At 35.8% G+C, this 12,407-nt stretch overlaps 1 pseudogene; it reads right to left on the bottom strand.

The window, feature by feature from the left end:
• Positions 1-7,435: 7,435 nt before the first annotated feature.
• On the bottom strand, positions 7,436-9,243 carry LOC145720310 (EKC/KEOPS complex subunit TPRKB pseudogene; annotated as a pseudogene).
• Positions 9,244-12,407: the final 3,164 nt, after the last annotated feature.

Raw genomic sequence — 12,407 nt, forward strand, 5'->3', positions numbered from 1 at the left:
CTGCTATGAACATTGAGGTGCATATGGCCCTTCTTTCCACTACATCTGTGTCTTTGGGGGTAAATACCCAGGAGTGTAATTGGTGGGTCATAAGGTAGCTCTATTTTTAATTTTTTGAGACACCTCCACACTGTTTTCCAAAGTGGCTGTACCAACTTGCATTCCCACCAACAGTGTAAGAGGGTTCCCCTTTCTCCACAACCTCTCCAACATTTGTTGTTTCTTGCCTTGTCAAATTTTGCCATTCTAACTGGTGTAAGGTGGTATCTCAATGTGGTTTTGATTTGAATTTCCCTGATGGCTAAAGATGATGAACATTTTTTCATGTGTCTTAGCCATTTGTATGTCTTCTTCGGAGAAGTGTCTTTTCATATCTTCTGCCCATTTTTTGACTTGATTATTTGTTTTTTGGGTATTGAGTTTGAGAAGTTCTTTATAGAGCTTGGATACCAGCCCTTTATCTGTAGTGTCATTTGCAAATATCTTCTCCCATTCTGTGGGTTGCCTCTTTGTTTTGTTGACTGTTTCCTTTGCTGTGCAGAAGCATTTTATCTTGATGAAGTCTCAAAAGTTCATTTTTGCTTCACATAGTTTTTCTTTCATCTTGTTCTATGTCCTAAAAGCTTGGTTTTTTCACCAGTGAGAATATTCTCTTTGGTCTACACCCTCCGAGAATGCACTTAATAGGGTGCACTTTGATGGCCAGTCCAATAGATTGGGGCTTGGGGTCTCTCTGTCCTGCTGTGCCAGCTCTTAGGGGAGTTTCTCAGGAGAGGCAGGAGCCCATAGGAACCTTTGTCGTCTCAACCTTCACTGTTTGTTGGTGCTGGAAAATTTTCATCTCACTAGCACCAGCCTGGTGTCACAGATTAGTGGACCTGTGACCAGACATGTCTCATGTTTTCATGGAAAACCAGAGATACACCATCCTTGTTGTCTTATTAGTATAATGTCTAATCTTAGGGACTCCTTTGACAAGATAAAAGAACAAAAATCAAACTTAGGACAAAAATAAATGTCCTTATCCAATGTAAAATCCCCTTCTTAAAATCCAGCCTCACTTCCTTAGAAAATTTACAGAGATCACTTGGGCCTAATCTCTAGGTATAAAGTATACAGGTTGTTCATGTAAATGCTGAAAGCCAGAAATGAATTTAACAAAAGCACCCAGACTGGCCATAGGGCTTGCTTTGTGCCTACCTTCCAGGGCTCTTGCAATCAGGCTCTGCCAATTTCAGACATTATTACTATGCAATATCCTTTATGGGTGTATCCTAGACCCCCACCGCAAAATAATTTGTGTCCCCTGGACAGCAGCAAATCTTTTAAATTATAAAGCCCTTTTACCTCTACTTTCAAAAGATTCTACCAAATTTAGAAAGATTATTTGGCTCTATTCACAACCTTCCCTTCAGAGAGGAAACAAGATGACCAAAGTTTTTCATAGGTTCTCCTACAAATGGTCAGTGGAAGGCCAATATTCAGGAGCTGAAAGAAGCCAAGATTGAATTATGTACCTAGAAAAAAAAGGCTTTTGTTAAAATACATTATACAGACTTCATAAAGGCATAGATCTTTTGGTTCCTATTTTATTTAAAAATTCTCCCTGATATAAAGAAGCAAATTCTGTTAAAAAGACTAGTTTGTCTCTTGATATTTAGGCTGTAATCCAATTCTTTGGGGAATTAGAAACAACTGTTTTTGTCTTACAAATTTATGCAAAACCAGAACCGCAGCTCTAGAAGCAAGTCAAAACCCACCTATCTTTATCAATCACTAAAGCTCACCTATTCCTAACAAAATGTTTGTGGATATTATAAAAGATCAGGATATTGGAACAAAATTGTTCTGTACTTAAAAAAAAAAAAGGTAAATTTTAAATAGCAATTACCCTGAAACTCTAGGGAAAATTTTTTTTAATTACATTCTTTCTCTGTCCCTTCAAATTATAAATCTTACTGTATCTTTTAAATGTAAACACAGCCCACGGTTGCCTGAGACTGAAGAAAGGAAAAAAAAAAAAAAAGAGAGAGAGAGAGGAAGAGGCCTTTTTAAAATACAAACTACAGAGTCTAACACCTCAGATAATGGACAGATATATTCCAAATATCCACCTTGGCAAAATCTTGGGTAGTCTCTCTGTGCCTTTGTGATGTAAATTTTCTACCCCCACATTCTCTAGGAACTAAGAACCTTTCTTTGAAATGCAAACTTAAGGGAGAAGTTTTTCATCAGAAAAAAAAAAAAAAGAGTAAGGTTTTTTGAAAATTGAGCCTATAATATCCTCTGCACAAATATTAGTAAAAACAAAAGCTGTAAGATTTTGTTTGCATCTTATCTGTGTATTTTTAAAATGTGTGTCCATGTATGTTGTAAATGTGAGATATTTTTTCTACCTCTGGATGGTGTTGCTAAAATTAATTGTAAAAGGGCTCTATTTAATCAGTTTAAAGGCAAGCCCTTGTAAGGATTGGGTATTCTAAAACTCAGAAAGATAAGAGCTAACCCAGATGTTTTCAGGTTCACATGACCTGGGAAAATCTTTGGTATCATAGTTAATTTAACGTCTTTGGTTTAATTAAGATATACATGTCTTAATTATCAGAATTATCAGCATTAAATATAAAACTTTTATTCTGCTTGTGTTGACTGTAAGTCAAATAAGGTCATGATATCCCTGTTGCAATTTTTTTTTAGAAAAAAAGGTTAGAATGGCTGAATGTGTCTAGTGCCTCATTAAGTTTTATTGGTAGTCTAAACATAATTGTTAAGAACAAATAAACTAAATAGATGTAAATAAATGAAAAGATTTGTGGATAAACTTTTAAATAGCTCCCAGAATATTTGGTAATCTAAAACAAAGTTCTGTTAAGTTAAATGATGAGTCAAGTTAAATTTGTTGACTATCTAGGTCATTTCCAAATAAGATAAAATAATGAAGCATTAAGTACTAAACCTGGATTTATCTACTTTTGTCTTATTACAGAAAAACTAAAGATAAATTTGGGTCTTTTCGTAAATATGCTTTATTGAAAAATTATACTGTGAAAAAGTTTCTAAAATTATGAAATATATTAACAGCTTTGCCAATCTAAAGAACTCTTGTGGGGCAGCTGGGTGGCTCAGTCGGTTAAGCGTCTGCCATCTGCTCAGGTCATGATCCAGAGTCCTGGGATAGAGTCCCATGGTAGGCTCCCTGCTCAGGGGGAGTCTGCTTCTCTGCACCTCCCCGGGCTCCTGCGCATTCAATCTCTCTCTCTCTCAAATGAATAAATAAAATGTTTTTTAAAAAAAGAACTCTTGTGTAACAGACAGTTCACAATTGCTCATTACTCAGCTTTCACGAGAAATTAAGGTTTCTAACCATTACAAAATCTAATCAATATAATGAAGACTACTGGAAATGATAAGGGAAACAACTTTCCATGCAAGGAAAGTAAGATTTGTGATTTCAGTAAGAAAAAGTATAAAGAATAAGAATATGGTTCTGTTTGGGGGAAAAGAAAGTGGTTTTGTCCTAAAGTGAGGCTGGTTATTTGGGGAGGGAAGACTGAGGACAAAGTCTGAATGTAAACAGGTTGCAGGTTTGTGGAGAGGGAATCTTTAGAGAGGAGTTACATGTGTGATCAATGTTTGCTACGATTAAGATAAATTTAAGTAAGCAAATGAGTTCTAATACCAAAAGCACACTAGTGCAGGGCCCCCTGGGTAGCAGAGTCAGTTAAGCAACTGACTCTTGGCTTCAGCTCAGGTGATGATCTCAGGTTCCTGAGATGGAGCCCCACATGGGGCTGTGCTCAGCCCTGTATCTACTTGGGTTTCTCTCTCCCTCTCCTTCTGCTCCCCCACCTCTAAAATAAACAAGTAAATCTTAAAAAAAAAAGTACACTAGTGCAAAATATTTGTGTTCTCTTTATTAAAAGGACAAAGATTTCTTGAATATTGGTTTGCTCTTAATAAGAAAATATAAACGAAAGTTTTTCTTTACCTTTTAAGTTATCTACCTAAGAAAAAAGGATTCCATGTTTTGCCAAAATAATTTGCTATGTTCATTATATATAATTTATTGTTATATGTTTGCCCTTGATTACGTAGGAAAACTGAGTGTTGACATTGAAAGAGCTAAGTTTTGCTCACAACTATGTAACCTACTGTATTTGCCTTTGATATCTTTTATTGTCACTTTGATTAAATGTATACTTCAGTATTGTTTCATAATGATTTCTGTTCATATTTAATCAAATATTCAAACCTTTGATATTTTTTGACATACTTCCCAAAATCAAATTCTAAAATAAAACAATCTAACTGAAATTTTCCAGCAGGCCCTTGAAACATTTCCAAACAATAATATTGTGAGAAATTAAACTAATTAGGCTTATTTCATATGTTAAACTACATGGGAAGAATAAGTGATATTAAACCCTCTTAGATTCTATTTCTAGAGATATGTTATTAAAATAAGTTTTCTAAAAATTGTACAAAACTCCTAGAAACTAATGATAATAATCAGGTATGTTTTTATCTTGAGGTAGTGTGTGGTGTGTGTTCAAAATAATCAGATTTCCTTATCAACTGCATTGTAATTAATTTGAATCAGCTCTTTAAGCATGGCCATTTTTAAGTCTTTTCTCATTTATAGAGTTACACTGTTACTCAGATGCTCTTGTAAGAGCTTCCTGAAGATGTGTTTCAACTTCAGTGAGATTCATGGAAAGAACTCTGAGTACAGGTTTCTGATAGCCTTAAGATCATAAAACTGAACTAGGTAAAAATTTCTGGTTTGACTAGAAAAACTGAATTCAAGCAGAACGAGAATTAATATCATGGGACTTGAATAAACTAAGGAAATAATTATAAATTTTACAACTTATTGTTTGTAACATTGCTGACTTTTTTAAAATGCTTTGTTTTTCTTGATTTAAGAAAACTTTTTATTTTAAACAAACTGACAGTGATTTGATAAAATATACCTTTGTGAATAAATTGAAACATTTATGTTGCTCCCTGCATGAACCCTCTAGAACTCAAAAACTCTCAGGTAGTATTCTTAAATTTTTATGGCAAAATATTTGTTTGCATAAGTTCAATAAGAATCCATATTTCTTATGACAGGAACACCTGAACTCATTGGTTATATTACTAAAGCTTTGACTGGAACATGTTATTTGAGAGAGACATGCAGATACGACCAGCTTTGAGGAACTCAGGTTGGCTTTATGGAGTCAATAAAGCCCCTTGGAAATAAGAGCCTGGTACCTTGCTTACAGACTTCCCAGAGCCTTGCCAGGTAAGTAAAGAAGGTCATTCCTAGCAGGTGCAGGAGACAATACTTTGAGGACCTCGAGAAGAAAGGAATTCACCCAAATCTATAGGTATTGTAGGCATAGTCTGATGACAAGTATTTGGCTTGGGTTCTGGCCTTCAGAGGCTATTAAAAGTTCAGTCTAGAGATTCCTAATGAAAATTCCAGTAAAGTAGTTTTTAAAGAATCTATATGGTTACTGCAAGACTTATGAAAATCATCAGGCCAAGTTTTGTTTTTGTTTTTTGAAACTAGACTTATTTTGCAAATAGTGTTAATTTGGCTATCTTTGGTAGAAATAAGAGTGATTATAGAGAGAAAATTTGTTTCAATAGTGCATTTTTGTAGATATTTGATTTGGATACTATTCATTATAAACTGGACTAAATCCTGGTTTATTCTAGTCCTCCAATGCCTGGTTACAACTCTCTAAACTAACATTTGATTGTTTTCCCCCATCTTTTGACTTAGAATCATTTGAGAGCTAATACTACCCTTTTTTCTAAATCCCTTCAAACTGAATATAAACAACTTGATGTAAACTGCAGAGAAATTACCACAATAGTTGATGTATAGATGATCTTTGTGTCTATTGCTCTGTGGGCCACTCAAAAAGATCCCCAGACATTTAAACTACAAACCAGGACAATCGATCAGATTGTCACTGCTTGCCCTCACTCTATCTGCAGATGCTTGGAGCCTGACATCTAGAAATCTTGACTGGCTATCTTTGAGAACTCAGAAACAAGTTTATAATTTGATCCAATCATTAACTGTTGTTTTTCTTTTGTTTCCATAGAAATACTTTTCATTTAATACCTGACTACTGGAACCATAAGCCTAACTTTTAGAACACAACTGCATCACTGCCTCATGAAATGAACTTAACTGAACTGACCTATTGTTGGGAGTAAGGGACTAGTTCAAGGACATGAAACAGTATACCAAGTCACCTTCCCTGAAGTTTCAGAGGAGGGAACTGTAAGGGCCAAGGGTAGGCTGCCCCCGGATGAGCCACGTGGCATGCAGACTATTTGAGCTGAAGGCAATTGAGACCCTACAGTTTCCTGAGAAATTTTTCTCCTCCCTTAACTGCATGGAAGAATCTAAATTGGGGATTTTTTCCAGATTAAGGATTAATAGCAGACATAAATATTATCTGAGTGACCCATCTGTATGGCAGGGCAAACATCTAATTATGAAACATCTGCTCTTCTTATTATCCTGTGAATTGTATTCCTTTCCTCTCAAGTTCCAGACCAATACCCGCCCCCCCTTCTTAGTTCAGGATGACAAATATTCCTCATTTTCCTGACTGTCTTTGGAATTCCTATGTCTGTGTAGATTTCCTGTACATACTATTAAATTTGAATATCTCCTGTTAATCTGTCTCATGTCAATTTGACTCTTGGTCCAGCTACAAGGATTCTTGAAGGGGAAAGGAATTCTTGCTCCCTGATACCCTTTTCTCTGTATTCCCCATGCTGAAAAGAATTGGTTATGTAGGAATAGGAGGAGCTTAAGGAATTGCTTAGCCAGCCCTAAAGTTAACACTATTTGAAGATCAGTTCAATTCATGAAAAATAAATAAATAAGAAGGCAGTATGTGACTTTCAGAACTATCAGCTGAAATGACTGACAATAAGTTTAGTAAGTTAAATATTAAATGTATTTTAACCACTGTTTTCAAGGCTTTTCCAGAGATGTGAAAATAATAAATCTTAGGTTGGTGATAAAAAGAAACACATTTTTGGAGGATGTTCTCAGGTCTGTGCATGTGTTTTTCAAGTTTTGGTGTTTAGCCAGTTTTTCCTACCATGGAATCAGGGTTTCTATTTTGGATCATTTCATGGAGCAGTATGTTCTTTAATTTCAACAATTCTGATTTGATTTATATTTGTATGCTTCTTAATCTGCATGGTTCAGAGCCCAATTAATATTTCTTCGTGGAGCCTCTGGTACTTGAGCTACATGTATCCATTCCAAAACAGTTCACTATTCTTAAAAGTCTCTAGATATTTCTAGTCTATGTTCAGTTACATGACTGAGTATTACTGATACAAAAGGAAATAGGAGAGAATAAGCTACTAATTCATTTGTTTGAATACTTCTCTTTTTATCTTTTCTTTATTAAAAAAAAACAACAAAGATCAAAGTCAACTCTGAGGACAATATGGTAAAGTAGTTAATTGCATAGATTCTTCAGTCACACTGCTTTTCTCCCCATGATTTAGTAGTGGTGTAAACATTGGACAAGTCACTTGAGTTCTTTGAATACAATTTCATCACTTATAAAATCGGAAAAGTAGTAGGTCAATACACTCCAGTGTTGAGAAGATTAAAAATAGTACCTACCTCACAGGTTTATTGTGAATAGCAAATTGTTAATACAAATGTGATGCTTAAAACAAGAGTGGCACCCATTATGCACTGAGAAATTATCAGCTAATATTATTTTTGAGGTTGTTGCTGTTATTGCTTTTTTTTGTTTTGTTTTTTAATAAATGCTTAAAATTTTTAATACTTCTGTCATTTCACAAAACATCTTTTGTTGACATTCTACAAATGATACCATCCAATAATGTTCCAATACTTTCTTCTTGTGAATATAGTTTATATATCTTTTTGACTTCTGTAATATTTGTTATGTCAGGAAGGTTTTTTAGAGAAACTTGATGACCTTCAACCTGAGATATTAGGTCTTCTTGATTTCTTTGTTTTTCTCCCTCTTCAGTGTAAACAATAAGAATTGAAGAATCATTTGCTGAGATACCAAATTTTTTCAAAGCTGAAATATTGTTATTTGGGGAAAGGTTGAAAATAATTTCTGTTGATAGGGTTCTTGTCTTCATTTTTCCCAGTTTGTAGAGATGAACTTCTTTGCTGCCACAAGTATCTGAAATGGATCGACAATCACCTTAAGGTTTATTAATGAACCATCAATAGCACCTTCCATGGCCTATTTTCTCAAGACTCCAGCATTTTTTACATCTTTAAATAACAGAAGGGTCACCCTGCATTCGGGAAATAGGTCCAGCTGATATGTTAACTGCATTTCATAGACAAGTAGGATTCAGGGCGCCCAGGGCGCCCAGGGCCCCGGGTCCAGGTCCCTCTAAGACGCGCTCCTTGGCCCTTTCACGACTTCAGGGAGCAGGCGCCTGGCCCTGCCGCGCTGCGTTCTGGGGCTGGCCTTCCAGGCCTCCGCTGTTACTGCTGCTTTTACAATCAACCATTAACCTGACTAAACCCCTTGAGTACCCCCTACAGAAAGGTAGGCTTAGCCAGCCCTAAAGTTACCTGGCAACCACTGGCAATGAATGCATAGCGTAAAGAGCAAAAACACAGCAATTGGAAGATCTGGATCAGACTTGTCAGTTACTGCTTGGCAAATTAGCCTGAGTCCCAAATTCCCCATTTTACAATGGTGATAACATTGCCTGGCCCACTTTCCTAAACTAAGGTACTAGGAGAATCAAATGAGACATGTTTGAAGGCTTCTCTTAAACCTTAAAGAGCTACCCCACTCTGTTACTAATTGTATGGAATTAACAATGGAATAAATCAAAGACTCATGTAAGAAGCATTGAGTGACAAATGACAACTATCTCTCGGCTGTGTAGGGGCCAAGGGCAGGCTGCCCCAAGATGGGCCCCTTTGGTGTAAACATTGTTTTGAGTTACAAGCAAACACAACCCAGCAGATTCAGAAAAAGCTTTCTAAGCTCCCCCTCAACTGCCTGCAGGTACCAGGACGAGAGCTATTAACAGAGATTCCTCTTTATCCAAGAGACTTACTTGTATAATAGTATGCAAACTATTTGTTTTGTCTTCCAAACATCTCCATTCACCCTCTTCCTAATGGTCTTTCTCCTCTATATCCTCAGATTCTTACCCCTTTCCTTAGCTCATATAAGCCTCATGTTGCTTCACTGTCTTTGGAATTTCATGTCTGTGTGGATTCCCTATGTGTATGAAATTCAATTTGATTTCCTCCTGTTAATCTCTCTCATGTCAATTTGATTCTTAGTCCAGCTAGAAGGATCTTGAGGGCATAGGAAATTCTTTCTTCCCAACAGCTGCATCTACCTTTGACATTCATATTGCTGTTCTTTTCTTTTTTGTTGAAAATAAAATCCAAACATAACTAAATGATACAATAATGTTATGCATTTTCTAACACCAGTAAAAATAATGAAAAGGAAGTAAATTGTCCATTGATCCATTTGCATAGAGCATGAGGTTCTTTTTTTCTGAATGGGAACTTTATCAGCAACATAAAAAATTAAAATTAGCCCATGCCAATATGATAAAATAATACTCATTTCCAATGACATTTACAGCAAAACAATTTCACTGAATGTAATCATGAGTATGTTTACAAAACATAAGTATTTAATAAAATGTCATTTAGAATGCATTTTGAAGGATCTTTATGATTTCTGCTGTCTCTATATTATGGCTCCCCACATGGCAAAAAACATCAAACTGGAATGCAGAAACAAAAAGTCCTAAACTGGTTTAACCAGATTCAAAGAGCTGGTAATGAGGTTTCACTTGAGAAGCATCAATACCCTATTGAAAAGATTAGAGTGTGAAACAACATTTGCTCTACTAGAATGATTTTAATGCTGTTCAGTTAAAAAAAAATCTTGCCTCTAAATAACTTTTGCAATTTACCAAGTACTTTCATACACGTCATCCCCTTGTTTATGAGGGAGAGGGTTTTGCTTATTTTAGATGTGGGGACCCAAGGCTCAGAGGAGTGAGGGACTCATACAATGATAAGGGTCATGGCTCTATTCATTCACCCAGGAGCCCATCATTAGATTCCAAACCTATAGCTCCTTCCTTAAGACATCATTCTTTTCCTTTATGTGTCTGGAGAAATCAACAGTTGGTGTTTGTTTATTATAATGCATGATAGAATAAAAAGAAATCAAAATAGAAGTTATCTGTAATGAGCTATGTAAATCGGAAGGAATTGACATAATCTTCACTTTTCTTGTCTTTAAACCAAAGACATTATAGATAGTAACTTTTATACCTTCTGTAGGGTTTTGGTAAGGATCAAGTGAGTAGATACATATAAATGTATTTTATGTACAGTACAACTTAATGTACATTGGATTTGCTATCTTTATTATATGGTTTTCTGTCTGAATTATATGAATTGTGAACGTTCTTGTGAGAAAATACCACAAAGGAGATATGAGAGTGAGCTACATAAGACTTTTGACCTTTGGCCCTACTATGACAAGCTACTGAACTGTCTAAACCTGTGAAAGTAAGGCAACTGTAAAGAAGAAATATGGTAATTTATGTAAATGACATAGTACAGTGTTTGACACACAGTAAACACTCATCAAATGTGAATTTACAATCTATTTAAGAAATGTATTCATAAAAATGTAAATAGTCCGCTTTAACATGAGGTAAGATAACACTTGAATCTTAAATGACATTATAGAGAATAGAAGCCATGGTTTCCTGATCCCTTCCTCTATCACTCCAGCCCCACAGATAGGAGCTAAAGTCAGCAGAATAAAGCAGCTCTAGATTCATTCCATTTTATTATCCTAAGGGAATGAAAATCAAACCACCCAGGGCTATGTTTTTATTTATCTGCCAAAATAATGTGCATTCATTTTATTGAACTCATCTCCCTTCCTTCTTTTCTTCCCTCTTCCCTCCTTTCTTTCTTCTTTCTTTCTCTTTCTTTCTTCTTTCTTTTCTTCCCTCTACCCTCCTTTCTTTCTTCTTTCTTTCTTTCTTTCTTTCTTTCTTTCTTTCTTTCTTTCTTTCTTTTTCTTCTTTCTTTCTTTCTTCTTTCTTCTTTCCTTTCATTTTCACCTCTGCCAAGAGACCCATTAAAAAAAGACCATAAATAAATGGCCATAATTTCCAAGACTACTCAGACCTACTTTCTTGGCCTTCTTTGGAAATCTGTGGTTTCTCCAGTGTAACTTGGGTAAAGGTGATTTTAGTGAAGCCAAGAGTTGTACCATATGAAAAAAAAGTGGTACAGTAGTGTAGTGAGAACTATGAACTAAATAGGGAGTCCTGAGCTGTGATGTGGCTGTTCTCACATATGTAACATTTGATATGTTGTGGTGGACAGAATCATACCCTCCCCTCCCCATCCTCTTCCTCTCCTTGAGATGTTTATGTCCTAATCCCCAGAGCCTGTGAATATGGCAAAAGGGACTTTGTACACATGATCAAGTTAAGGATATTGGTATGTGGACAGTATCTTGGATTTTCTGAATAGGCCTGATATAATCACAGAGGTTCTTATAAGAGAGAGACAAGAGTATCAAAGTCAGAGAAGATGTGGTGATAGAGGCAGAGGTGGGAGTGATTCAAGGAAGGAGCCATGATCCAAGGAATGCACGTGGCCTCTAAATACTGAAATAGGCAAGAGAATGGATTCTTCTCTAGAACCGCTAGGAGGAATGCAGCCCTGCTGACACCTTGATTTTAGGACTTCTGATCTTCAGAACTGTAAGGTAATAACCTTTTGTTTTAAGCCACTAAATTTTTGGTAATTTGTTATAGCAGCAATAAGATACCAATACAGTTTTCTCAGTATCCTTTCTTTTCAAATTCTGAGGTCTCTTGAAGACCTTGTTAAGGACTGAATATTTATGTCCCCTAAAATCCATATGTTGAAGCCTTTTCCAATTCCCAATGTGACAGTATCAGGGCCCTTGGTAGGTGATTAGGTTTAGGTGAAGTCATAAGGGTGGGTCCCTAAGAGGGGATTAGTGTCCTTATAAGAAGAGGAAGAGGCCAGCCATGTGAGGATACAACAAGAAAACAGACATCTATAAGCCAAGAAGAGGGCCCTCTTCAGGAACTGAATCTGTCACCACCTTAATCTTAGACTTTCTAGCCTTTAGAGCTGTGAGAACTAAATGTCTGATATTTAAGCCACCAGTCTATGGCATTTTGTTATAATGGCCCAAGCTAAGACAGACCTATAAATTATATTTCTTTTTTTTCTTTTTAAATTTTTATTTAAATTCTAGCTAGTTAACATACAGTGCAATATTGGTTTCAGCAGTAGAATTCAGTGATTCATCACCTACATACAACACCCA

This window comes from Leptonychotes weddellii, chromosome 2, assembly GCF_054177405.1.
Source record: "Leptonychotes weddellii isolate Sample4059 chromosome 2, ASM5417740v2, whole genome shotgun sequence".
NCBI classification, from domain to species: Eukaryota; Metazoa; Chordata; class Mammalia; order Carnivora; family Phocidae; genus Leptonychotes; species Leptonychotes weddellii.